The sequence below is a fragment of the Myodes glareolus genome, chromosome 15, assembly GCF_982192425.1.
Source record: "Myodes glareolus chromosome 15, mMyoGla1.1, whole genome shotgun sequence".
NCBI lineage: Eukaryota > Metazoa > Chordata > Mammalia > Rodentia > Cricetidae > Myodes > Myodes glareolus.
The window spans coordinates 24,903,559-24,929,622 of NC_142040.1; positions in this window are offsets into that span (position 1 = coordinate 24,903,559).

Sequence of the window (26,064 nt, forward strand, 5' to 3'; positions counted from 1 at the left end):
TGTGCAATTAGATTTTCCATCGGGTTTCTGAGCGGCCACGGCTCTGCTCAGTCATCATTTCCTCTACTTGCTTTGCTTCCATTCAGGGGGAAAATATAAGTCACTGGACTGATGAGACATGGCCCCTGCCCTTCAGAGTCCCAGAGCCTGGCCTTCCCTTGTAAGATGCTGTTCTTGGGTGTTTAGGAAGAAGCAGCCGGAAGTAAATATCCAGCTCTGAGCAAATGGTTTCCCCCCTGTTATCAGAGCATACCACAGAGCCCAGAGCTGAGGTGCCGAGGTGCCAGGACATTGGACTCATTTCACACAGCCTCCAAAGACGCTGCTTGTGGAGGGCCCCCTGGCAGCTGCTGAATGCACACAGCAGTAGTGCATGCTGAGTTGGGATGGGAGAAGGAGGTTCACATGCATGCAGTTGCAGTCACTGGGGGCACTGAAGGAGGCAGGATGCAATTACCCGATGTAGTTCTTTGCCTTCCAATGTCAAGAGGAAGCTTCTAATTCTTTTTCACTCCAAAAAAAAAAAATTAGGAAATTGTGGATGATCATAATGCCAGTTAATGCTGGCTTCCAGAAACATCTCTGTGGGAGGAGAGAGGAGACGAGCAATGTGAGCCACACTGCTGAAGAGCTGATGGAACAAAGCAAGAATTAAAGCTCATCGAAAAGCCTATTTATTTTCCATAAGTATATGTTTTATACCACAGTAGCCACGCCTACCAGAGGAATAACCCCTTTCCTGCTCACTCAGTCTCGGGCTTCACATTGAAGGGGAGGGCACTCCTAGGAAAAGCCTGTAGGAAGAAACGTTATGGTTAACTGAAATGAATTCTTTTGTTGCTACTGTTTTTAAGATTTAATTTTAATTTTTATTCATCTGTATGTGTGCATCTTCTATGTGTAAGAGCTTTCCATGCTTGTGGGTGCCTGTGGAAGCCAGCAGAGGACATCAGATCCCTAGAACTGGCATTACATTTGTGAGTCACCCCAAATGGGTGCCGAGAACAGGACAGCAGCAAGCACTGAGCCATCTCTCCAGCCCTGAAATGGAGTCTTGAGTCATTGAGTTAATGTCTGTCTTTCTTTTTCCTTCCTTCCTTCCTTCCTTCCTTCCTTCCTTCGTTTGTTTTGTTTGTTTTGTTTGTTTGCTTCTGTTTTTTGTTTTCAGAGACAGGGTTTCTCCCTAGCTGTTCTGGAACTGACTTTTTAGACCAGGCTGGCCGCGAACTCAGAGATGCGTCTGCCTCTGCCTCCCAAGTGCTAGGATTAAAGGTGTGCGGTACCATGCCCAGCGACGTCTGTGTTTCAATCATATGTCTTGCCCATGTGGATCTGTTTAGACTATTTCTCCTCTCAGTCTTTCTTTTTCCTTTTTAAAAGTCTTCAAACAATATTCATACAGAAAAGCACAGCATAAAAAAATGACACCTTTTACTGGTAGTTCTCAATCTGTGGGTAGCGACCCCTTTGGGGCAAGCTTGCCCATCAGCTATCCTGCACATCATGTATTCACATTACGATTCATTAAACACTAGCAAAATTACAGCTATGAATTTTGCAACAAAATAATTTCATGGTTGGGGTCACCACAGCGTGAGGAACTATAGTAAAGTTCGAAGCATTAGGAAGGTTGAGAATCATTGCCTTTGAAGGACTGGGATATGCCGAGCACCCAGAAATCTTCATCTTACCCAATAAGCCCTCCTCCCAGAGAAAGCCTTTCTGCTCGGATCTTGTAATGGGCACAGCTTTCCTTTGCAAGAGAATGTAAACACCTGAACACCCCAGCACTCCGGTTCGCTTTTCCATCGTGGGGGCTTCATATATTAAAAAAAAAAAAAAACCTAACGTAAGAGTCATTTCTATCTTTGCCTCGTTCAAGCTTTTGTTTATGAGTTTCATTAACGTTTAGTGTGCCTCCAGCTTGCCTGTTTTCACGCTCATTCGTGTCCCAGGATATAAATGTACCGCAATTTGTTCGCTCACCCCCACTGGGTGTTTATTTACCCTCTGATATGAACGTTTGCATGTGTTTCTGAGTGCATATATTTCTCTACAGCTTGTAAAATTTTAAAACTACACTAATGTGTTTTTTTAATGAGTGCATACACACACATACACATGCACGTGCATGCATATCCCACAGTTTGCCTGAGCAGGTCACAGAAACGTGCAGAAATTAATCCTGGCCTTTTGCTATCCATGTCTCAGTAACCAAGGCGATCAGGCTTAGCCGCAAGCACCTCTAACCCCTGAGCTATCTCCCTGGCTCTCTCTATGATTTGGACCTGAAAATTAAAAGGCTGAATCAGAAGGATGCGAATCCTCAACGCGAATGAGGGCCTGTATTCTGTTGGATATACATATGTGGCTTTGCTCACCCAGAGCTATGCCTAGTCCTATGTTCTTCATTTTCGATGTTCGGGCATTTGTGCACTTAGGGGACCACAGTGATTCTGTCTTTCCTAAGCTGCTCATTTTTTGAGATCCTAAAGGGCTTACCTAGGAGCAGGCTTTTTGCTTTTAACACACAAAAGAAGCCCCTCTAGAGTTCATGTCCTCAGGCACCCCTTATCAATCTCTCCCACACAAAGCTGATATTCTCCAAGTCCTAAGTCACCCCTGAGCTAGGTTCCAGCCTCCCACTCCCATCCCAGCCTCTTGCAGAGCTATTCACACAGGCAGCTCTCAGGCTGCCGGGCCTTTTCCCAGGAACCCCAGGAGCAGGACCGCGTGTCCTGCTGTTCTTTCCAGCTGTTTTATGATGCTTTTTCGTGGACTCGCGTATGCTAGGAAAATAAATACCACCCTGCTTCAGCTCCCAGCAGCTAGCTGTGCCTCCCCAAATGATGTCTTGGGTGTGTTTCCAGAGCAGCTAGTTAATGTCAAACTCCTTTTCAAGGCTATGACATCAGTCTCTACACCCAGCACTAGTGCATCTGTGTCCCCTCTAGTGGAGCGGCTCTCACCTTCCTGATGCTGCGACACTTTAAGACAGTTCCCTTTGTTGTGATGACCCCCAACCACGAAAATAATTTTGTTGCTACTTTATAACTGCAATTTTGCTACGGCTATGAATAGTAATGTAAATATCTGCTCTGCAGGGTATCTGACATGTGACACAGGGAAGGGGTCGCGACCCACAGGCTGAGAGTCACCATTCCAGAGGGTCTTCTTAAGAGGGGACGGGTATTTCATTGCACTAATATCGTACAATCAGATTTTGAGTGAATCTGGGTAGCTTTCGTGTTGAAGAGATATGAACTAAAGTATAGTGGCATTGTCCTTGCTGCATAGGCAAGGCCATCAGCCTTCCCCTGGCGGTGGGTCAGACAGGCTCCAGATGGCAAGGTCGTCCGGCTTTGAAAGGAACGGAGATTCCAGTAAGTGCTGGCTAGCATCGATTCTCTTTCGCTCTGGTATGATGTTTCGCTTTTAAAGCACCAAGGCATTTTCTAAATTGCCAATGCCTTAGTTGCCTGTGAAATAGCTCATCTGTCTTTCTTCCTTACCCCCAGAAATCTGACTTTGGGAGACCACCTACTGAGCCCCAGTGATGGCTCAGGCTTGGCCTAAATCGATTATGAGGATTTGTTCCAGCTTTCTCATCCTGCTTCGTCTGTATAGCTGGGGCATATTACTGGTCATGGGACAGCTTTGGTAACTGAGATATGAGCAGAAGTCGAGAGGGGAGGCAGATGGGCCTGGTACCCTTCTTCCCGTCATTTATTTCTATCCTGAGAGCTAGTCCTGATGGCAGGGCATTTACTGACTTCAGAATATTGAAGTCCACTGTATGGCAAGGTCGGGGGAACTATCTTGAGGTGATAATTTAATGCAGTATTAAAGCCCTGGCAATAATGGATCTTAACATCTTCAACACCCATGGCCACTTTCCTCACAATTCTCATGTGAGAAAATAAACCCCTTCTTGCTTTAGGTGGTTGGCCAAATATTTGTCATGGCAGCTAAATGTCCTACTGATTAACGCACTGAAGACAGTCCGAAGGGGTCTGCACAGAGATTTATTATTTGAAAGGTAATAGGGCTAGAGATGCTGTTGCCGAATGACTCAAACATGAACAGGTAGGGACTACATGTGTCTTTCACTCTATATCCACTTATTTCGGTAAATAATTATCAGACTATTCCTCTTTATTATATGCCTGAATGTGTGCTTACTATGTGATGGGCATTAATTTGGCTGCTAGCCTGAATTAGATGCTCGTCCTGTTTTAAAGTGGGCAATGTTTATTGAGAGACAGCCGCAAAGGCATTGATGGGAATGCGCTGAGGGAACCGAGACGAATGGGATGAGTGCTTTGGCAGTACAGGAAGGCCTGGCCCACTGTGCTGGCAAGTATTGCCACCACGCCAGCTTCTGCAATCACATGAACCCATCTGTGAGGAAGTTTCTAGATTCAACTAGGGACAAGGGAGACCTACAGCACCATTGCAGGGGCTGTGGTCCTCGGCTGAATAAGAAGGAGGATGGGATCGGAGCATGGTACTTGTCCCCCTCTGCTCCCTGACTGTGGATGTCACGTGACCATCTGCCGCATTCGTTATCCCCTGTTGTCTTGATTTCTCTACCATGATGGAAAGTACCTCAAGTGCTAAAATCAAATAAACTTTTCCTTCCTACGGTGCCTTTATCAGATGCATAGCTGTAGCAACCAGAAAAGGAAGTAATATAACCACTTTGCTCAGGGGTGGGGAGGTGGGGGTTAAGGGGACGGGGGTGGGAGTGGAAAGGTGTTGGGAGTGAGCGGCAGATAACACAGGGGAGAGGAGTGCTTTAAACCGTCAAGTATTGCGGAGATTTGTTAGCCGCCTTCACACGACATGTAGAGACAGACTGTAGAAGCCCAGGGTTACAAGAGTGTGTGTTGGGGGGAACCCCAGCCCAGCACTCCTGGGACTGACACTTGAATGACTTTATTTAGTGGTCCCAGTAGAACGAGGCAGCGGGAGTTAAGTGCACATTGCTGAGACAGAAGGATGGATTCTGTGTTGTCAGTCTTCATGGAATCACCCAGGAGATTGGTGAGGGACATCTCAGGAAAGATTAACTAAGACCTGCCCTGACCATGAGTGGTACTATCTTATGGCCAAGGGACCTCAATGGAATAAAATGGCAGAGAGCAAGAAGTCAACCTCTTCCTTTCTCTGCTTCCTGGTATGCCATGATGTGAACTGATCATCTGCACCACCACTGACATGTTGGAATAAACTATTGGAGATTGTGAGCTGAAATAAATGGGGCCTGATGGTCATGAACCATAGTGTGAGGCCAATCATCTTGTAGAACCAAGATCAATCCTGGGCAGTCTTAACGATGAGAGAATCTTCTAAGTCAGTGGTTTTAGCCTGTGGGTTGCAACCCCTTTGGGGGTCGAATGACTCACAGGGGTCACCTAAGACCATCAGAAAACACAGATATTTGCACTATAATTCATAACAGTACCAAGATTGCAGTTTTGAAATAGGAACAAAAATAAATTTTATGATTGGGGGGTCACCACAACTTGAGGAACTGTGTTAAAGGGTCACAGCATTAGGAAGGTTGAGAAGCACTGGTCTGAGTGATAAATAGCAAATAAGCTTTGTCTTGTAGTCAGGCCTGACTAGTAATAGAAAGCCAGAGCATGGTGTCTAGAGGAATATGAGTCAAATTCCCTCTTAGCTGGGGAGCCTCCCTTTTTAGCAAGGGGTCAGAGTCACACCTTCATCTAAAGGCCTCTCTCTGCCACTTCTCAGACATCACAAAGGAGACCCCACAAAATTCAACTCATTCTGTCTCTCATGCTGTTTGCTCCCCTTTATGGACAGCGCTTCTTTCGTATCAGAGTTACCATCAGAAACTGCTTCAGCCGTCTGTGTGCCTGGGAGGAACAGGTACCAGGTCAAGCAAAACTTAAACTCCTTTGGCTTTCAAATGACAGGGGGACAAGTTCTTGTCTCAGAAGTGTCAAAACAGCAGCCATGTGCTATCATTACAGCAAGACATTTATTACAGACAAAACAAAAACAAAAACAAAAAAGCCAAAGAGCAATTTATAGTTTGAGTTTCTTTTTTCCCCTCTCTTAAACCAAAATGATCTCAGCATTCTGTCCTACAAAGTCAAAGTGTATAATGTATTTATAGCAGGCTTGTTAGACCTGCAACTTTGAAGCTATCAACTTCTTGGTAATAAAGGAAAACAAAAAAACTAAGCCTCTATTAAGGTCAGCTTCCTTTAATAAAGGTACACCTACCTGCATGTCAACCGCTCTCCAGGGCAGGCCCCATGCTGGGAGTAATGGGTCAATACAAGCTGGACTCCAGGGAAATGGGGGTGAAACTGGCTGGGTGGGGAGGTGGAGGGGGAGAGGATCTGGGAGGTGTTGGGGAAAGGGAATAAATATGATTTAAAAAACTATGAAATTATCAAAGGATTAATAAAAATTTAAAGCTCTGTATTAAGAAAGGCTTTGCCTTAAGTTCTGGGCCCTGGAACATAGCTTTATCAAGTTCAATGGCCAGAGAGAAATAGGTCTGTGTGCAGGTTTGAAAAAAAATGGCTCCCAAAGGGAGCAGCACTATTAGGAGGTGTGGCCTTGCTCGAGTAGGTATGGTCTTGTTGGAGGAAGTGTGTCACTGTAGAGGCAGGCATTGAGGTCTCATATATGTTCAAGATACTACCCTGTGTCTCAGCTCACTTCCTGCTGCCTGCTCTCAGCTCCTTTTCCAGCACCATGTCTGCCTGCATACCACCGTGTCCTATCATGATGATAATGGACTAGACCTCTGAACTATATGCCATCCAATGGAATGCTTTCCTTTAAAAGAGTTATCATGGTCATGGTATCTCTTCACAGCAATAGAAACCCTAACTAAGACAGTCTGTGTGCTAAATTAATGCATAAGGTTTTAACAAAAAAGAAGGAGGAGGAGGAAGAGAAGGAGGGGGAGGAAGAGAAGGAGGAGAAACCCCACAATAGCAGTGGTCAATGTTTTCCCAACTAAAGGGATAAAACAGCCAAAACATGTCTTGGGTTTTGGCTCTGCTCTGTGCACTCTTGGATGATAGTTTCTACCCTTTGCGGCTCTCATGAGCAACCTCTGTTGTTTAGGAACTTGGATATTGACTTCTTGGTGTGCTGTCTGACCTGGTGCTGCCATTTATAATGGCTTGAGTGGTCTCCCTTCCCCCAAGGACTTATGTATGAGGACTTTGATTCTCAGTGTTGCAGCGTTAAGCCGTGTAGGACCTTTAGGAGGTCTATCCAGGTAGGAGCCCATTGAAGTTGCTACCATAGGATCGAGGTAGTTCTCATGAGACCTCAGTCCTTGCAGGAAAAGCTGTCATGAGAGTGCAAGACCCTGCCAGGTGTGGCAGCATGCTCCTCTCATCCCCGTGAGCAACAGGAATTTTTTAAGGTAAGCCTGGACAACCAAAAGCGACCCTGTCCCAACAACAATGCTGAAACAAAACCAAAGAGGAGAAGTCTGTTTCCTGTCTTACCCTGTAAGTTTTCCTTCTCACAGGTGCTCTCCTGGAAGGGAAGAGAAAATAAAGAAGGAGGTCATGACTGCTCCTAGGTATGGCTGAGGAGAAAGGTTTCTGTAGATATGAGGGTGAGCACAGCCAGAGGAAGAGACATCTGGAAGGGTCCATCGTGAACACAACCAACCAAAGTGAACAAAACCATGTGAGGGGAGGCAGGAGGAGAGAGGAGAGAGGGAGAGAGGAGAACCAGGAGCAGTGTGCAAGAGGCCCAAAAGGACCAGAATAGTCAAACCGGCTGGATTGTATAGGGAAGAGCAGCAGGGGGAAGGGCAGCTCCGTCCAGTGCCTGAGCTGGAGAAGTTTAGGGTAGGTGGAGGGGGTGTGCCAGCCTGGAGGACCCTGTAACACGCAGGGACCGAGGGATGCTGGGAGAGCCTGGTGGCCAGCTTCAACTTTATATGTTAATTGGCATTTGTCTTGGATTTGAGACCTAGCACTCACCACGATTTTGTCTTCGGTGTGACAGAGCTAAGCAGGCCCTCACGGAAGTGAAGCAGTCTGGTATCAGGATGTTTTAAAAAAAGATCTCATGTATTTTGATCGCATTCACCCTCCACTTCTCCAAACTCCTCTCAGATCTAACACCACCTCGCTGTTTCCCCCACAAATCCATGCATGTCCTTTCTCACTGCTGTTTGTGTTTGAGATTGTAACTTGATTGTGTTTCTCCCTTCCTTTTCCTCCCTTCAAATCCTCCCATACACCCCTCCCTGCTCTCCTTTCAAATTTGTAACCTCTTTTTCACCAGCTGTTATTGGACGCCTATGTGTATAAATGTATATGCTCTGAAATGCATCCTGCTGCATCCATTTAATGGTACTTGAATGCATGTTTTCAGGACTGACTGTTTGGCACTGAACAACACTTGGTGTGCTCTGCCCTGCATGACAATGATGCCACCGTTGTGCTCGTGGACAGACCTTGTCACAGCGGCCATTATCGTAGTTCACAGGTTCACAGCTGGGTAAGATTGCTGCTGATCTCTCCCCTACTCCCCCAAACCCAGCAGCAAATCCTACCCTACCTCCAAACCCCAGCCTCAAACCCTACCCTACCCCCAGACCTAACAGCAAACCTTACCCTACCCCCAATCCCAGCCTCAAACCCTCCCCTCTTCCCAAACCCTCCAGCAGCAAGCCCTACTCCATCCAACCCAACCCCAGCAGCCAGGAAGGCACCCTCCAGTAGGGTCGAAACTAGCCAGCAGGCAGAAAGCTTCCCAGTCACTATGATTCCATGATCTTTGACTCTCTAAACTGTAAATTCAATAAGACTGTTTTTCCTTACATATTACACAGTCTCTGGTTGTCTGTTGTAGAAACTGAAAATGAACAAATACATACGAAATATGTAATAACCCCAATGTTTATGCTTTTAAAGCTTAGTCCTGATAAAAGCTATATGAGAAGTGACCCCAGAGAAGTCAAATGGTTTGCCCAGGTTCTAGGAAGGTGGTAGTGGTACTTGGACTGTATTTCTGACTTCAACTATGTGTCTTTCCCCCCACATCGGACATCCCCAAGCAGACCCCCCGTATTCGGCAGGGTTCCTGTACAATGCTTAGGGGCTGGGACTTTCCTGCTTTCTCATCTTTTCTAAGAAAATCAGGAGACAGGAGTCCCAGTGTATGTCCAAGTGTGACCTTATCTTCCCAAGATTCGGAAACCCCAGTCGGGGTCCCCCTCCGCTCTCCTCTTCCACCAGGCATCCCGTGAGTCTCCCTGTCCACCACCAATGTGTCTGGACAGGGTGTGACTCTGGGCTCCCTAGGTGGGAGTAGAGCCAGGCTATTTCTTCACCCACGCCTGTGGTTGGACTGCTTGACACTTCCTGATCTGTCCAGTGCTTCTTGTCAGGGACTCCAGGCTCTTTGTCATAGCAAACCCACATTCTGCTTACCGAGTTCCGGCTTTCCTCAAGTCGTAAGGGCTAACGTGCAAGAGATGAATTAGTGAGATTTATTGAGTGCTTGGCTTAGAGCTTGACAGGTTTTATTTCTCACATGATGAGTAAGGTGGCCCCGGCCAGTGGAAGGCCACCCATTCTGACACAGTCTTGTGGACTGACTTTCGGAGAAGCACTTGGTTGGTACTTGTGATTGGTGGCTTCTCGTTTCTGTTGTGGTGGCAGATGTGGTGGCAGAGTGTGTTCTCAGGATGCCCTCCAGCATCTGAACTGGGGACCAAGAAGAGATACATGAAATCAAGAATGAAAAGGATTTTAAATGACTCTAACCAAAGTTGTTGGGAAAGGACCTTTGTGTGGGTTGGCCATCCAGACAGTGTATACTCTAGTATTCAGGAGCCTAGAATACTAGGTGTGTGTGGTGTGGTGTGGATCAGGGAGGTGTATGTGTGCACAAAAATGTACCCTAATGAACACACACCCATGCCAATGCGCTCACGCCCACACAGAAGCTTCTCCTAAGACATTAGCTTCCCTCTATACGTTTCTGAATTTGCTGACATGTTTGTCTGACCCAGAGAGTTTAGACTTTTCTCATTATCTTTCCACAGATACATGACGAGATGGGGAAACGTTTGCTGACTGAACAAATGGCACCGTGAACCCTTCTGGGCATGCAGAATTTATCATAAAATAATAACGGTCGCCGCCATCATTGCTGCCATCACCACCACCACCACCATGACCTCCACCACCACCACCACCACCACTATATCCTCCCTGGAGGAAAGCAAAGACTTCCACTGTTAGCCTTGACATTTCCTTGTTGGCATCTCAGTCCCCCTTCTCTTAGGTTTGTTTTTCTTATTGTTATTCTTCCTGTTGGTGTTGCCATTATTATCGTCATGTGTAAGGGACATAACCTAGGGCCATGGATATTCTAGACAAGCAATTTACAACTGAGTCCCCCCAGTGACCCCTATTTTTGAAGATTCTCTGAGCATTTTCCGAACTTTAATAGAATTTGAAATCCATAGGTTTTCCACGTTTCGGATCTCCTGAGAAAGGTGTAAGCCTGTGAAAGGAAACCCTGACCTTGTCACATGACCAGGAGGTTTCCTGAGTCACTCAGCAGAGTCTGGGGACTTCCAGGCTCTTACCCTTCTATGGCAATTCTCATCAAACTGTGATAACACGTGGTGATGAAAAATGGTGGCCAAGTTTGCTACGGCTGGGGGCTCTGTACAGGTGAAAAAGCCATTATTCGTGTCCTTGTGTACTGTGATAGTTTTTAGTTTTTTCCTTTTTTCACAACTACAAGGAGTGGGGGGGGGGGGAGCTGTCCTAGACAACAGATGTGAGAGTCTTTTATCCCCTCCCCCCTTTCTCCATGTTCTCTGGATAGACCTAAGGCTCCAGCCTGGTGACTCACCGTTGTGGTATTATATACCTCAAGATTAGCTGTGTGCAGTAGAAAGTGTGGGACAGGATTTATCAGTGCGAGTTCCTCCTTTGAAGTATCAGGGCAGCCTCTTTGGCTGATGGCTTCTGGGACGTTGCCAAGTCCCAATATGCTGTGAAATAGCCGTCTTCGGTTTTCCTGGCACATGAGCGCATTTGCACTTGATTCTCCGGCTGCCATAGCTTTCTGATGTTTTCAAGGCAGTGTTCTTGGGGCTGAGGGCCCGGGGCCAAACTGTAAGCCTGCCTGTTTTTATTCCCTTATCCCGACAGGGTTTTGATGGCTCAAGATACAGGCTATACAATACCAACCTGCGTTCTCCAGCGCTGGCTGGCTGTGAGTTGCTGTTAAGTGCTTATATATAGATTTCTCTGTAGCCCACATTTCTTGTTATCCTGTCCCCCCCAAACAGAACGTTGATCATTTAGGCTTTACTGAAACAGTATTTCCTGCAGCGTTGCACCCTCACCTTTACAGCTTCCAACTAAAGCAGTGTTTATGCGTGTGGAGGAAAGCCACTGGATCAGTCAACCAAAGACTACATACACACATAAATATATTGCATAAATAAATTCCATCTTTTTCTAGTAAAAACTTTACCACCTGTTTGCCTGCCTCCCTTTCCTTCCGCCTTTACCTATCACCATAATGTTATTAATTTTGAGAAGAGAGAACATGAAAGGTTCACGATGTTAGATTCCCAGACACCCCTTCATAGACAGGTTGGGCCATCAGCCACATTCCTCATCCTGCAACTATGTGTAATAAATAGCTTCCTTGTAAATGCATATTTCCCAATGAGCTCTCACTTTGGGTTTCCCCCAAGCCTGGGAACGAGACTCTTTCCTGATTTAAACCTTGCCAACTGGTATTGGGGAACCCACTACGCAGCCTTTCTGAGCATTCTTCTCTCTCTCCGTGCTTAACAAGGTATCTTGAGGTGACTGAACTGAGTTTCAGGGACGACTCTGGGGTTACGATCTCTGAAAGCAGAACTGGATATGACCGCAGAATGGCTTCTGTTAAGGGCCAGACTGCGTCTCCTGCTTTGCCCCCGAGTCCATGTACTGCTCCTAGCTCTTAGTGCTCCAGACGGTCCAGAACCAGGCTCTTTACAAAGATAACCGGGCAACAATGAGGTCATTAAAGTGAGCCCTAACCTAACGCAGCTGGTGCCTTCTTACAAAGTGGGCATTTGAGATCAGAGGGATGGTTCAGCAGGTAAAGGGACTTGCTACTGAGCCCAGTGACCTGAGTTCTAGTCCTGGGACCCACATGGTGGAAGGAGAGAAGAGACTCCCACAAATTGTCCTGTGGCGTGTGTGTGCGTGCGTGCGTGCGTGCGTGCGTGCGTGTGTGTGTGCGTGTGTGTGTGTGTGTGTGTGGTGTGAGCACTCATAAGTAAATAAATGTAGTTTTAGAAATTTTGAAGGGAGTGTTTAGAACCAGGCCCTCCACTCGGGGAGATTGGGTATGGTCATGAAGACAGCTTTGTTCAGGTGGAGCAGAAGGCCTGAGGCCCATCTTTCCCTGGGACTGACCCTGCCTACACCTTGATTTGGACTTCCAGCCTTTAGAACTCACAGCAAACGCATTTCTGTTGTGTAAGCCATTGGCTGCACTCCACTGTTTTTTTTTTGTTGTTGTTGTTGTTGTTATTGCTTTTTTTTTTTTTTGAGGCAAGCTTAGGAAATGATTATAGGTCTGCCTGCCTTGGTCTGTTTGTGTTTCTATAACGAAATACCCAAATTTTGGAATTTATAAAGAATAGATGTTTTTGCCATACAATTTTTGGAGCTCAAAGTCAAGGTCCTGGGAGATTTGCTTATCTCATGAGGTCTGTGCTCACTTTCTAAGATGACATACGTTATTGCGTTTCAGAAGGGGTGGGGCAGATGCCGCTTCTTCACGGTGGAAAGTAACAGGGAGGCTCCTTTCAAGTCCTAATGCCTCAGAATAAGAAAGCAGCCCCAGGAGTACAGACCTCAGGATTCAGGTGTTGATCACTGTGAGTCATGGAGTCCTAACCAGAGAGCCCGAAGGTCTGACATCCATGGTGGGAACAGAGCGAATTTGCCTTTCCTGAGGTTTTGTCCCATACAGAACAGAACAGATCGAGTGTTCATACATAAGCAATTCTTCTCTCCTTGGTCTCCTTCTGCAACAGTCCCCTCTGGACACGTCCTTCCTCATAGTCAAACACCAGATCACCTGTGTTTCCCTTTCAGCTTTGCGGGTTTTCTTGGTATCCTGTAGCCAAGGTGGACCTAGACTCAACTATCGCGATGTCCGCGCATCAGACGAGAGGGAGAGTGCAGAATGTTGGAAGTGTATGGGGGCACGCTCTTGGCATGGACTCCTAAGGAGGAGCGCGATGAGAAGGCTGGGAGATGGTGAAGTTGAGCTGAACTGGGCTAGAGTCCTAAGAAAGGCCATAAACCCCTTCATAATTAAAATGTAGCTTTGGGCGTTCGCACCCCTCTGTCAACCCTGTACTAGTCGGTGAACTGCTTCTGGAAGGCAGTATGACTTCTGGGGTGGCAATTTGACTCACATCCAGAGGAGAGACAATATTGGGGGTGGTCCTTGGGAGAAACCCCAGGAACTAGACTGATCAGTGCTTTGTTTCCTTGGGAGAGATGGTTATTGCTGCACTCTGTAGTACCTACCAGGAGGATACACCATAGTCGCTTTTTATTGTTGCCTTTCCCCCTAAGTGTGGCTTGTCAAACTCATGATTCTCCAAACTGAGCTGAATTCGCCAGGGTGTGGCACTCTGTTCGTATCTCTGGGGCCAGGCTCTTGATAAAGCAGGCTGTGGCTCTCTTTGCTCTCCCAGCCTGCCCTGGAGAGAGGTAAGGCATGGGAGTTGTGGATATCTAGGGGCTTCTAAAGTGAACACAGAAAATACCCTGGCTCTGTTAAGGCAGAAACGAGTCATAGAGGCAAAGGGGGCAGCAGTGTGTGCTGGAGAAGCCCAGGAAGTGACACATATACCCAGAGACAGGAAGTTGGCGGTGGGCTGGGTTGGAACTCGCAGCCTCATCTCTCTATTGAGCTGCTGAAGACAGCTACGGCCACCGCTATCCCGCTATGGCTGGAACTACGTGATCCCCTGAAGCAGAGTTCAGGCTGGCATGTTGGGTCCCCGTGAGAGCAGGGCTGCCACAGCTTCATCGCAGAGACTGCTAATGTGGCAGCTCTAGTAGCATTCGACTTAAGATTCATGTTCACGTCTCTCATTATTCTGAACGCCGTCTGAAAATAAATTGGTCCATGTTTGTTCCAGTGCTGCTTTGAAGCATCGTTTATCTTCGTGAAAGGGACTGAGCAAGCTTGTTTTTTTTCCCATAGCACCGAGCTTTGTGGATGCAAAATAAGCAACGCGTTGTATTCCTTCTGTCTTAGCATGTGGTTGGTATAATTTTTCCACAGACAGCTGAATGAGACAGCCTGTGCGTAGGGGTTCAACGCAAGTGAGGAGAAAATGTTGGGCAAGAAAGGTTATTAGAAGACACCTAGGACTTCACTGGGTTTGGTTACTCCAGCAAGGCCGCCAAGTATGGCTACTAAATCTTACTGACCAAATAAGTTGCATCTGGAAATGTGACCCACTGATTGCATATAACATTTCTTCTAGAGTCAAGACTTGCTGAGGGTTTTTATCCAATCAGTGCTGTAGCTAGTGATGGAGATTTCCCATCGAGCATATTACCCTAGCCATCTATTGTTTCTTTTTTCAAATAGGTGGGATTGTAGATGCTTTCCCAAATCATATTTCCAATTGTAGATAACAGGCTAAAGCCACAGTGCTGAGTGAGAAGTCGCTGTGCTCCGCGGAGCCCTGTTGTTGCCATGGTTTCCTAAGAGACAAAAATACTACAAAGAGAGAGTGTGGTTGGATCCAATGAGACATGGGAGGGCGCTTCCATATTTCATAAGCTCAGGGTGCCAGCAACACTTCCTGACAATGTTGGGGACAGTCACCTGCCTCGGGAAAGGCTGCTCACAACGGATGAAAGGTTTGTTTAGCTCACGGTAGGATTTGTAAAGGATCTTCTGGGCATGAGGTATTTTGCCATCTCATCTCCCAGGAAAAACAGTTGATTTGCCTTCAGGCCTCTGGAATGTTCCCCCACAAGCACAAAAGAGAAGGCGGTTTTGTGGTGCCACGATTGTGCATGGGCTTAATTTGAAATGATTAGTTTCATGGGCCTTGATATTCTAATTATATCTCTGCGCTTTGCCCTGCAACAGTTTACTGCTCAAACAAGTTAGCTCAGAAAATAATTGTCATGTTCATGCATAGAGAATATACAAAAACAAAGGGTTATTGTGGCTCGGCAGAAGGAGTGTTTTTCAATTGTGTCTCATCCCCCTCTGTGTTTTCAACAGAAGTCCGTCTGGAAACTTCGGTAAGGCCTCTGAGCAACTGGGGGTCATCACCTCGCAAAGCCTTACTTATTAGGTGTGAGTGTACCTGGATACATTCTTGGCTAGTCAGTCATTCACCGTGCCAGGATGTAAGGACAGCACTAAGATTCTCCTGTTCGGCTGAGAGCCCATGCCTGGTTCCTCGGGAGCTCTTTTCTGTGTGCGCGAAGCCCAAAGCCCGTTTGGACCACACCAGACTTGACTTCTCTAACATTTCCATTTCAATAGATCAATCAGAGTAACAGAGCCACTGGGTAAGATGCTGTGCTCACGAAGTCACGTGACTCGGATAGTGGGGTTTAGAATTCATCCTGGGAAACTAGATCTTACACAGCTTGGATTGCTGGGGCACCTCCATTTAGTCTACTTTGGAATAAGAAAACATAGCAGGAAAAAAGCAGAGCGAGTTTCTTAGGGACTTTCCCACTCATGCTTCAGAACTGATAGAAAATTCCAGAATGATCCTAACCCCATATCGTTCATTTCTCAAGGTTGGAAGGAGAATTTTGGGGAAAATATATGGTAGTAAAAGGAAAATAGAAATGCCTTCTTGGGATGGGTCATTTCTCCCTGGAGTTTCCTGTGTCTCTCTCTTAGTGTCAGGCATTTTTTAGACTGTAGGGTCCTGACTCCAGGTTGAGGATTCATGGCGTGTATCGAGTGCTTGTGCCCCTCTCTTCTACATAGAGGTGTGGAAAAAACAGAGGACACAGGTCATCTGGTTCCTAGGCTCTCAGCAGATTTTCAGTCTGGGTGGAGAGAGAAAGCGAGTCCATTCAGGAACGCCACCAACCAGTGCTTAAGTCTGTCTGTGCTCCATGTTTGTAGGTCAGAGTTGTTTGTCTTGTTTGAGAAGAGAGAGGACACTGTATCAAGATTCAGAGCCACCATGGGGAGCTGCTTGTGGAACAAAGAACAGCTTAATTGCAGAGAAGAGAGAGGTCTAATAGGCACCAGGCATTTGTGAGCTCCCAGTTTCGTCAACATCATAATGCCACTTCTTTTCCCTCATAAACCACAGCGCCTATGACGCTTTTGCTTCTGCAGGGGCAAGGGAACAACCACAGGCTGTGGCGAGAGCTCCATGACAGCGCCATGCTTCCTTGTATCTAAGTGACTCACCCTTTACCCCAAGGTACAGGACTCAGATTGATGTCAGATAGGGGCCCCCTGTGGCCCTCCAGCTTGCTCTCCAGGAGATAAAAATCAGGGTTCTGCTCTGTTTCAGGATGGGGAGGTTTGGCTTAAGGCACAGAGGCGAGACTGGTGAAGAGTCAGATCCAGCTGGAGATGAAGCCCGTGGGAGAAGGCAACAGAAGACAAGGCCTGCTGGGAAACTCTTAGTTAGGCTTCTATTGCCATGACCAAACACTAAGCTCAAAAGCGACTTGGGGGAAGAACGGGTTTATTTCAGCTTTCATTTCCACATGGCAGTCTGTCATCTAAGGAAGTCAGGGCAGAAACCCGGAGGCGGGAAAACTGAAGCAGAAACCACAGAGGTATGTTGTTTACTGGCTTGCTCTTCACGGCTCTCTCGGCCTGTTTCCTTACAGCTCCCAGGACCACCCAGCCCAGGGAACGACTGCCCACAGTGAGCTGGACAACAGTCCTTAATCAAGACAGTGCCCCAGGGGCTTGCCCCTGGGCCAACCACATGGAGGTGTTTTCTAAATTGGGATTCCCTCCTCCCCAGATGATTCAGGCCTGTGTCAAGACATAAAACTAGCCAGCACAGAAAGAGTGTTGGTGTTACACCTAGCACAGTAATTAGGGAGGAACTATTGCTTATATGGGATTGCTTATATGTGCGTTTGAAAGGTTTTATTTGTTCTTTGACATTTTCACACTTGTGTACAATGCATATTGATTATATCACCCCTCACCCGTCTCTTCAGCTTCCCCCAGAGCCCCAATTTATGTCTCCCTCCCAACTTTATGTCCTTTTCTCCTATCTGATACACACACACACACACACACACACACACACACACACACACACACACATTTGGTATACTGAATTCAACTGGTGCCGTCTAGATGCACACAGCTCTTACAGTCATCCACTAAAGCTCAAAAAGCCTACCAGTGGCCACATTCCTGAAAACAAAACAAGACAAACCAAAAACCCAGTGAATTTTCCTCCCCCAGCAGCCAATAGGGTGGCAGCCCCTCCCCATTGCATTATGAGATTTTTTACCTGGCTTGATATTGTGCCGGTAATATGTAGGCAATCACCGCTTCTCTGAGTTCGTGTGTGTAGCAGCCATGTTGTGTCCAGAGAAAGCAGCATTTCATAGAACTCCTCCCTGTCCTCCAGCTCTTCCATTTTTTCTGATAATGTTCCCTGAGTCTTGGGAAGGGAGGGGAGGTGATAGAGATGCTCTGTGTGAGGTTGGGTACTCAACAATTGCTTATTCTAAGCACTTTGAACAATCACGGGAGTGTGTTCCTACATTCACCATTACCCCTCAAAACAGAACAAGAGCCTTTGACAAAGGTTGGGAGCAGCACAAACCTATGGCTATAAACTAAACATTTAAAAGGGGGTTTGACAAGATCATTTAGAAAGACAGCATTAACAGTGCCTCCCCGACAGCCTATGACTTTCCTAGACATGGGTTTGGGTCCTTTGATACTAGGCTCAAAACGCCTCCTGTGGAACAGGCCTGACGCTCATCTCCCTGACTCTAGTTTCTCTTTCCTTCAATCATTTTGTTTTCTGCTTTCATCTAAGGACTCCTAAGGAGCTCACTCTCCTATATCAATAGCATGCCCAATAAAATATAATAGTAAGATACAGGTGAAATGAAAGTAAAGAAGAGGAACAGTAGGGGAGAACCGGGGAGAAGTAGGGTTTGGGGATGACGTGCAACTTCCCAATACTTCATCACCTGAACTGGCTTTGCCACTGAACGTGTGTTCTGAGTGAGGCTTCATGGCCTCCCATGTCCATGGGCCTATAGCTGCGTTCTAAATTAAGAATTTTAAGGTTATGACAAAATGTGCACAACATAAAAGCGACTGTCCCAACCGTAGCATTTCATACGCGGACAGTCTTGTGCAACCAGCCGCAGGAGCGCTCTTTGTTTTGCAAAACTAAAACTCTGCAGTCATTAAACACCGCCCATTCCTTCTCGTTCCTGTCAATCAGTCCTCTATCATTTATTGTAATTTCTGTCTGATGACTCTCATCGAGTATTTGACTTTTTTCATTCAGTATCATATTCTCAAGGTTTATTGGTGTGGAACGATGTGTCAGAATTTCTTTCCTGCTAAAGGGTAAATAATACTCAACTGCATGTAGGCGGCACATTGCTATACATTTTTATTTATTCATCCACCCAGAGAGAGAGAGAGAGAAAGAGAGAGAGAGAGAGAGAGAGAGAGAGAGAGAGAGAGAGAGAGAGATTTGGGTTCCTTTTATTTATTTATTTACTTACTTACTTGCTTATTTATTTATTTGGTCTTTTTTTTAGCTATCTATCTAGTTATTTATTTATTTTTACTATTGTGAATACTGCAGCTACAAGTGTGGGTATCTCTTCAGGATTTCACTCTCCAGCCTTTTGTTTGCATTCCAAGACATGAAACCGCTAGATCACAGGTGATTCTATTTTCAGTTTTGTGAGTAATCTCTATCCTATTTACCATGGCATCTGCATAATTTTGTGTTCCCGCCCATGGGACACGAGTCCTCCAGTTTCTCCATAGCTTTGACACAATTTGCTGTTTTGTTTTGGCGCTGTTTGTCTGTCTTGTTGCTGTGGCCAAATGCCTGAGAAGAAGCACAGGCTCATAGTTTGGGCACATGCATTCCATCAAGGTGGGGAGGGCAGAACCGCTGGGCATGAGGCCGCTGCTCACACTGTGGCTGCAGCCAGGAAGCAGAGGGAGGGGCTTGCACGAGCTCGTCCACCACCTCCTATTTTTCCTATCCAGGCTGGCGCTCCAGGCATACGGAGTTCCCACTCACATCCAGAGTGGGCCCCCCCATCCTCATGTAAGCATCTCTGCTAACACTCCCACAGATATACCAGGAGATGTGTGTGCCAGGTCGCTCCAAATCCAGACAGGCTAACAACGAAGGATGACTATCAGGATACTTGTGCTAATGACTGTAAGTTGACCCTTGGTGGATGTTGATGACAGGCAGTTTCACTGACTGGCTGTTAGTCTGTCTTTGAAACACGTGGTGCCATAGTTTGGTTCTGAAATGTTCCCCAGGGACCTGTGTGTTAAAGATCGGGTCCTCAGCTTGGTGACATGAGAAAGTATCACTTGGAGAGGTAAGGTCCCATGGGGGGTTGCTATTTACGGGGTGGGTGCCCTCAAAAGAGACTCTGTACCACCCTGGCCTTTCTACCCTTCCCAGCTACTGTGAGGTGAAGACTCTTCCATCCTCGGTTCCTTGCCAGGACATGCTGCCTCACTGAAGCAATGGCTAACCAATCATGAACTGGAATCTCTGAGACAGGGAGACTGAAGAAACATTTTCTCTTTTTAAGTCTCTGGTCCTTTTTTACAGTAACAGAAAAAGCTGACTGACACAATTAGTTTATGAACTGAATGTGAAATGGTAAGAATTTTGACCTAGCTCTAATGTGCCAGAAATGCAATTAAAGGAAACTGTTCTCATTTTCACACTTGAACATTCTCTTAATGAGCAAAGCCTTATGTTACACAGTTCCCATAAGTTCTTAGGACCTGTCAATCTGTCCTCCACACCAGAACTGAGAACCCCTTTTCCCTGAGTTGAGTTTTCAACTTAAAGTGGGTTCTTCACAGACATCTGATTAGAACAGCACACTCTACCACGGGTCACTGCTGATAAGATGAAGGGAAGGACCAAGGAAGAAAGGAAGCCGGTACTAGTGTTAAGCCTGAAATTCTGCAGAAAAGCCAGTTACACCATTTTGGCTGAATTTAAGCAAGCTTTTATTAAGTTATTAAAAACTGACCAAGATGGAATTAGGTCAGGGCTATCTCAACTGGAAACTCTCCAGGTCTTGAGGCATATGCTGTCAGGGCTTATACGGGCAAACTCCATAGGCCACTGTACTTTCCCATGAGTCTTTGCTGTTTTCAAGAGCTACAACTCCCAAGATCCCAGGAAGTTACCTGGTCTTTCGGCAGGTGGTGTTTACAGGTGAACTTCAGGTCTAACACCCAGAAAAGCTCTAATGAGTCAACCTTTTTGGGTATAGATCACAGTCCTGTGGCAAGGGCTCCTGTCTCTGAATGGTTCTGGTGTCCACACAGCTAAGACACAAGGCATACATATTTGCACACTCTTATTTAAACCAGAGTGTGTATGGTATGTGTGTCTCTGTGTGTATGTATATGTGTGTGTGTTGTGTATGTATATGTGTGTGTATGTATGTATGTGTATGTATGTGTGTGTGTGTCCTGGTGAACTTGATGGACTCATGTAGAGGTCAGAGGTTGACAGCCATCAGGGTGTCTTCTTAACTTTTCCACTTTACCTTTTTGAGACAGGGCTTCCTATGAATCTGGAGTTGGTTGTTTTGATCGGACTGTCGGGTAAGTGAGCCCCTAGAACCCACCGATTTCTGCCCCTTGGAGCTGAGGTTCCTAACGCACATGGCCATGCCCAGCTTTTACATGGGGTCTGGGGAACTGAGATCTTCATGCTTCTGTAGAAAGCACTTTATCCTTGGAACCATTTCCTTAGCATCTTGCTCTTTTGTTTATATACAACCCTCTCCCTCTCCCAGTAAGCTGTCTCAATGCTTCCCCTCACTTCTTACTATGTCTGTAAGAGCCAAGGACATCCAACACCTTATTCGTATTTTGCTGACGTTTCGTCTCTAAATCATAAGAAACATAAATGATTGGTTTTATATTGAAACTTGTGGACTTGTCTGTGTATAGGGGTGTATATGTGTACATGGGTGTGCAGGTGCCCATGCAGAGTCAGAGGGATGCTGGATCCTTCTATCCTGCTCCACTTTGTTTGTTTGTTTGTTTGTTTTGAGAGCGTGTCTTTTCTCTGAGCATGAAGCTCACCAGTTCGGCCATGCTGGTGGGCTAGTGGGCACCAGAGATTGTCCTCCAAACAATCTTCAGATTCCCTCTCCCCCTGGAATATTATGGTGGCAAGGTCTGAAGATTGCTCCTGTGCATTGGAGACCCCTGGCCTCAACTTTCTTTTTTGTTCTTCCTGGGTGGGCAGTAGTCTCTTGTGGATCACATGCCAAGCAAAATTGGGAGACAGTAATGTGGAGAAAAGCCGAACAGATTCTAATCAGGTGAAAGTTTGAGCTCCTAGTTATGAAATCTTGCCTCCTGCTACCATGGTGGACAGAGCTATCTGCTACAAAAGGAAAAACATAGGTGGATATAAGTGGTTATGACGTTAAGAACTGGTATTGTCCAGTGTGGCTTCATCTATATTGTAATGCTCTGAAGTAATCAGAGTAGTAACCTCAAAATGCATGTTAGCTTTTGGTTATAGTCTCACTGAAGGCAATGAGCCCAGACTCAGAACCTTCCATTACAGTGAAATTTCTTTCTTGCTCATTATTTCTTGATCTACAGAAAAAGTAGAAGTAGGAACTAGGCAGCTAGTGGCACTGGGTAGTCGCTAGGATGTTAAACTTTAGTTGTGCCAACAAAGGTTTTTGTCAACTTGACATAAACTAGAGTCATGCGGGAAGACAGAACATCCCCTGAGAAAATACTCCCCACCAGGCTGGCCTGTGGGACACTTTCCTGATGAATGGCTGATGTGGGCGGGCCCAGCTCACTGTGGGTGATGCCACCCCTGAGCAGGAAGTCCGGAGTTGTATAAGAAAGCAGACTAAGCAAGCCATGCGGAGCAAGGTAGTAAGTACCGTTCCTCCATGGCCTCTGCATCAGTTCCTGCCTACAGATTCCTGCCTTGAGTTCTCACCCCGAGTTCCTTAGATGATGAACTATGCCATGGAAGTGTGAGCTGAAGTAAATGCTTTCTTTCTCAAGTTGCTTCTGGTCTTGTATTTCATCACAGCAATAGAAACCCTAACTAAGACACAGTCATTATTCAGTATGGATTTTGGATTGGTTCCAGGACCCCTGCGGTACCCAAATCCTTAGAGGCTTCAGTTGCCCGTGTGCTGCAGCATCTGCATAAAACCCATGGATACCCTCACACACTGTAAACCATGTCTGGATTACCTATAAAGCCAAGCCGATGGAAAGGCTACATAAATAATTGCCGCAATGCTTAGAGACCAGTAAGAGAGTCTGTGTCATATCTATACTTCTCCTGTGCATTTTTGAGTCACTGCTGTTGAGTCTGCAGATCCAGAGGATCTGTGTGTGGTATATAGTCTAAGGTTCCGCTGTAGGGTTTTCATGTGAAGAGAAGGGAGAGAAACCTCTGAGGAGCGCATGGACGGAAAGAGCAGCAAGGGCTCTGTGAACGCCCTGAGAGAAGGCTGCCATCACATTTTGTATACTTGTGACATGTTTCTGTGCCTACAGATCACAGCTCCTTCCTGGTTCTGATGACATCTAGAAAACCTGGGGACACAGTCTCCTCTCCTATTGTCCACGCACCCCCAACTCCTTGTATGAACATTTGATGTATAGCCCAGGATGGTCTTGAACTCACTCTCCTCTTGCCTCAGCCTCCTGAGTTCTGGGATTATGGGTCTGCAGCACCATCTCTGACTCAAGTTTTTAATCATTGACTATCACTTGACGTGGGCAAGAATTCTAATTTCTTTAAGAAATATTTATTTTTACTTTATGTGCATTGGTGTTTTACCTGCAGGTATGTCTGTTTGAGCATGCCATATCCCCTGGAACTGGAGTTACAGACAGTTGTGAGCTGTCATGTGAGTGCTGGGAATTGAACCCAGGTCCTCCAGAAGAGTAGCCAGTGCTCTTAACCACTGAGCTATCTCTTGCCCTTGCCTATTTTCTTGGTATGCCAGTCTGTATAGTGCAGAAATATACCTACCTCATGGATAGTTATTGTCTTCAAATAAGATATTTGTATACAGATTGACTTAACACAGAGCCAGGCATGCAGTAGGTGCTTAGCAAGCAACAGATGGGTTAGAAGTTCCAAGATTTGCACAGTTGGTAGGTCTAAATCTGACAATGCTCTCTGCTTCACAAGGAGGGCTCACAAAACCCAAGACAATCGGATCAACTGTCCAGCCATATAGAAGGTATGGCAGGAGATGAGATGGGGCATCACCCTGACAGACACCCGGCTACACCAGAGGGCCACTCTGCTGAGTTATTAGCATAATCTTCCTTTGAAACTCCTGCTCATAGAGAACAGCACCGGCTTCAAGTTGGTAAATAAGCTCAAAGGAATTTAATTTGCCCTGTGAAGTGTGGGTAATACTGCTTTATCTTTCAGAGAAGACATACTGCCGCCTCCATAGCATTTATAATGAGGCCATTACCACCCGAGAGCGGCTCCCTCCAGAGTTCTGACAGGGCTGCGGGGCCACACGGTCGTGATTCATCTGTAAATCATGCTCTCTGTTTAGAAATCTTGGCGACTTCCTCCTTGTGCCCTGCTGTCTCTGTGGAAGGAAGAGGCACAGGAGGGAACCGAGGGGGAGGGTAATGGGATGTGAGGCTCGCCTCTGTATTCTGTAAAACCATTACCCTTCTTCATTTCCATGAGAGTGCCTCCATTTCTGCATGGTATTTTATACTCAATTAATTCCTGGAGATATTGCCAGAGACTAATGTGTTTTGTGTGCATACTGAATAACCGTGGGGATTTTTTTAATGTTGTTATTTGTTTAGATCATATTTCTTGCAGAGTGCAGTGATATATTAATTGTTCATTTGGGGTGTAGAGTAACTAGCCTGAAACTATCATTCTTTCTTTGATTTGATTCGTCCATTCTTGCTCCAAATGCTGCTTTGAAATGGGAAGAAAGCCAAGTGTGGTGGCAGTGTTTGGAATCCATGCACTTGCGATATTGGCCTGAGTGCAGAGGGGAGAGGGGGCTGGAATGAGAGGGTGGAGGTGGCCATATATTACTGGGTGTGCTGGCACACCCCTTTAATCCCGGCACTAGGGAGGCAGAGGCAAGTGGATCTCTGTGTGTCTGAGCTTACATAGTGAGTTCCACAGCTAGAGTCCATCCATAGCTAGATTCCATGTGAGCACAACAGTGTCAACAACAACAACAACAACAACAATAACAAAAATCTAAGGAACTGATTGGGGAGGGGGGATTTAGACGCTGAACTGTGTTGTTCTTTTATATAAAACAGAGAAGAGAAATAGTCACGGGTGAATTTATTATCTTTGTGAGCCTCCAAATACAGCAAGTTGTATAAAACACACCGACTGGGATCAAAGTCCCTAGATCCTGGCTGGCCCAGATGGCAAATGATGATGATAGTCCGTACCTAGCCTCGCTGCCTAGTAACAGAGGGTTTTATCACACACACTAGCGCATGGACTGGGGTGATAAACACCAGAGGCTTGCTTGGAGACTGACCCATGGCCTCATGCCCAGTAGCTCTTTGGCAATGCATTTGTCCTGCCTTGCTTGTTGCGCGAGCGCTAGTGTGGTCGAGTGCATGGATCCATCAGAACCGTGAGTCATCACCAGAGTACACTCTTCCCAGAGCACTCTATTCCAGCGGGCAGGGCTTTCTTCTTTGTCAACAGGGGTCAAAAAACAGGGAGGTGATCTGGGACAGTAGCTCAGTCAGAAAGGTGCAAGTGTAAATACTGCGTTTGATTTCCAATACCCGTGGGGGGGGGGGGGCGGGGAAGCTAGGCCTGGTATTGGGCACTTGTAATTCTTGTACTGGGAGACAGAGACAGGCAGATTCACTGGGGCTCACTGGCCATGCAGTCTAGATGACATGGTAAGTAAGTTCCAGCTAATGAGAGACCCTGTTTCATAAGGTGGAGGTCGTCTGAGGGAGGGTGTCCAAAGTTTACCTTTAGCCTTCACGCACACGCACACACAGCAACACAAACTCATGCAAACACACATACACACACACAGGCACACATGCATGCACACACATGCACACTCTCCCAGGTTTTCTCTCTGAGACTCACAGTATTATTCCGGGTTCAATTATGATGCTGGGCTAGGTTTCCGGCAATGATTTCATTCTTTAAACAATTAAGGGTCTCTTAAAGATCCACACATCTTTTTGACCCTGTCCCGAGGACTCTGTTGAACTCGTGTGTCAGGGGGTTCATCTGGCCTAGGTCATGTTTTGCCAGCTGCCTCGGCCAGCAGTAGACAGGAAAACACTTAGGCATACTGTTAGGATGCTTGCATTTTTATCTGTGGGAAACATGTATGGAAAGGCCTCAGATCATCAGTGCATAGGATGTCAGAGCAATCACTGTTTCTCTCTTGGGGGCAGTTTCTTGGCATTGTTTTTTTGTCGTCTAGGTGTGTCTAATGGTTCCAACGGCACAGCTGTGTACATCTGATTTGCCTGGAGAGAGAGAGAGAGAGAGAGAGAGAGAGAGAGCAAGGAGAGAGGAAGAAGAAGAAGAAGGAGAAGGAGAAAGAGAGGAAGGAGAGGAAGGAGAGGAAGAAGAGGAAGAAGAGGAAGAAGATGGGGAAGGAGAGGGAAGGGGAAGGGGAAGGAAAAGGGGAAGGGCGGGAAACTTACCTTCCAATGTCAGGAAACAATCTTCAACTTCCTTCTTGGTTCTCACCTTTGAATTTTAGCGAAGCCTGTGGACTTTCAACT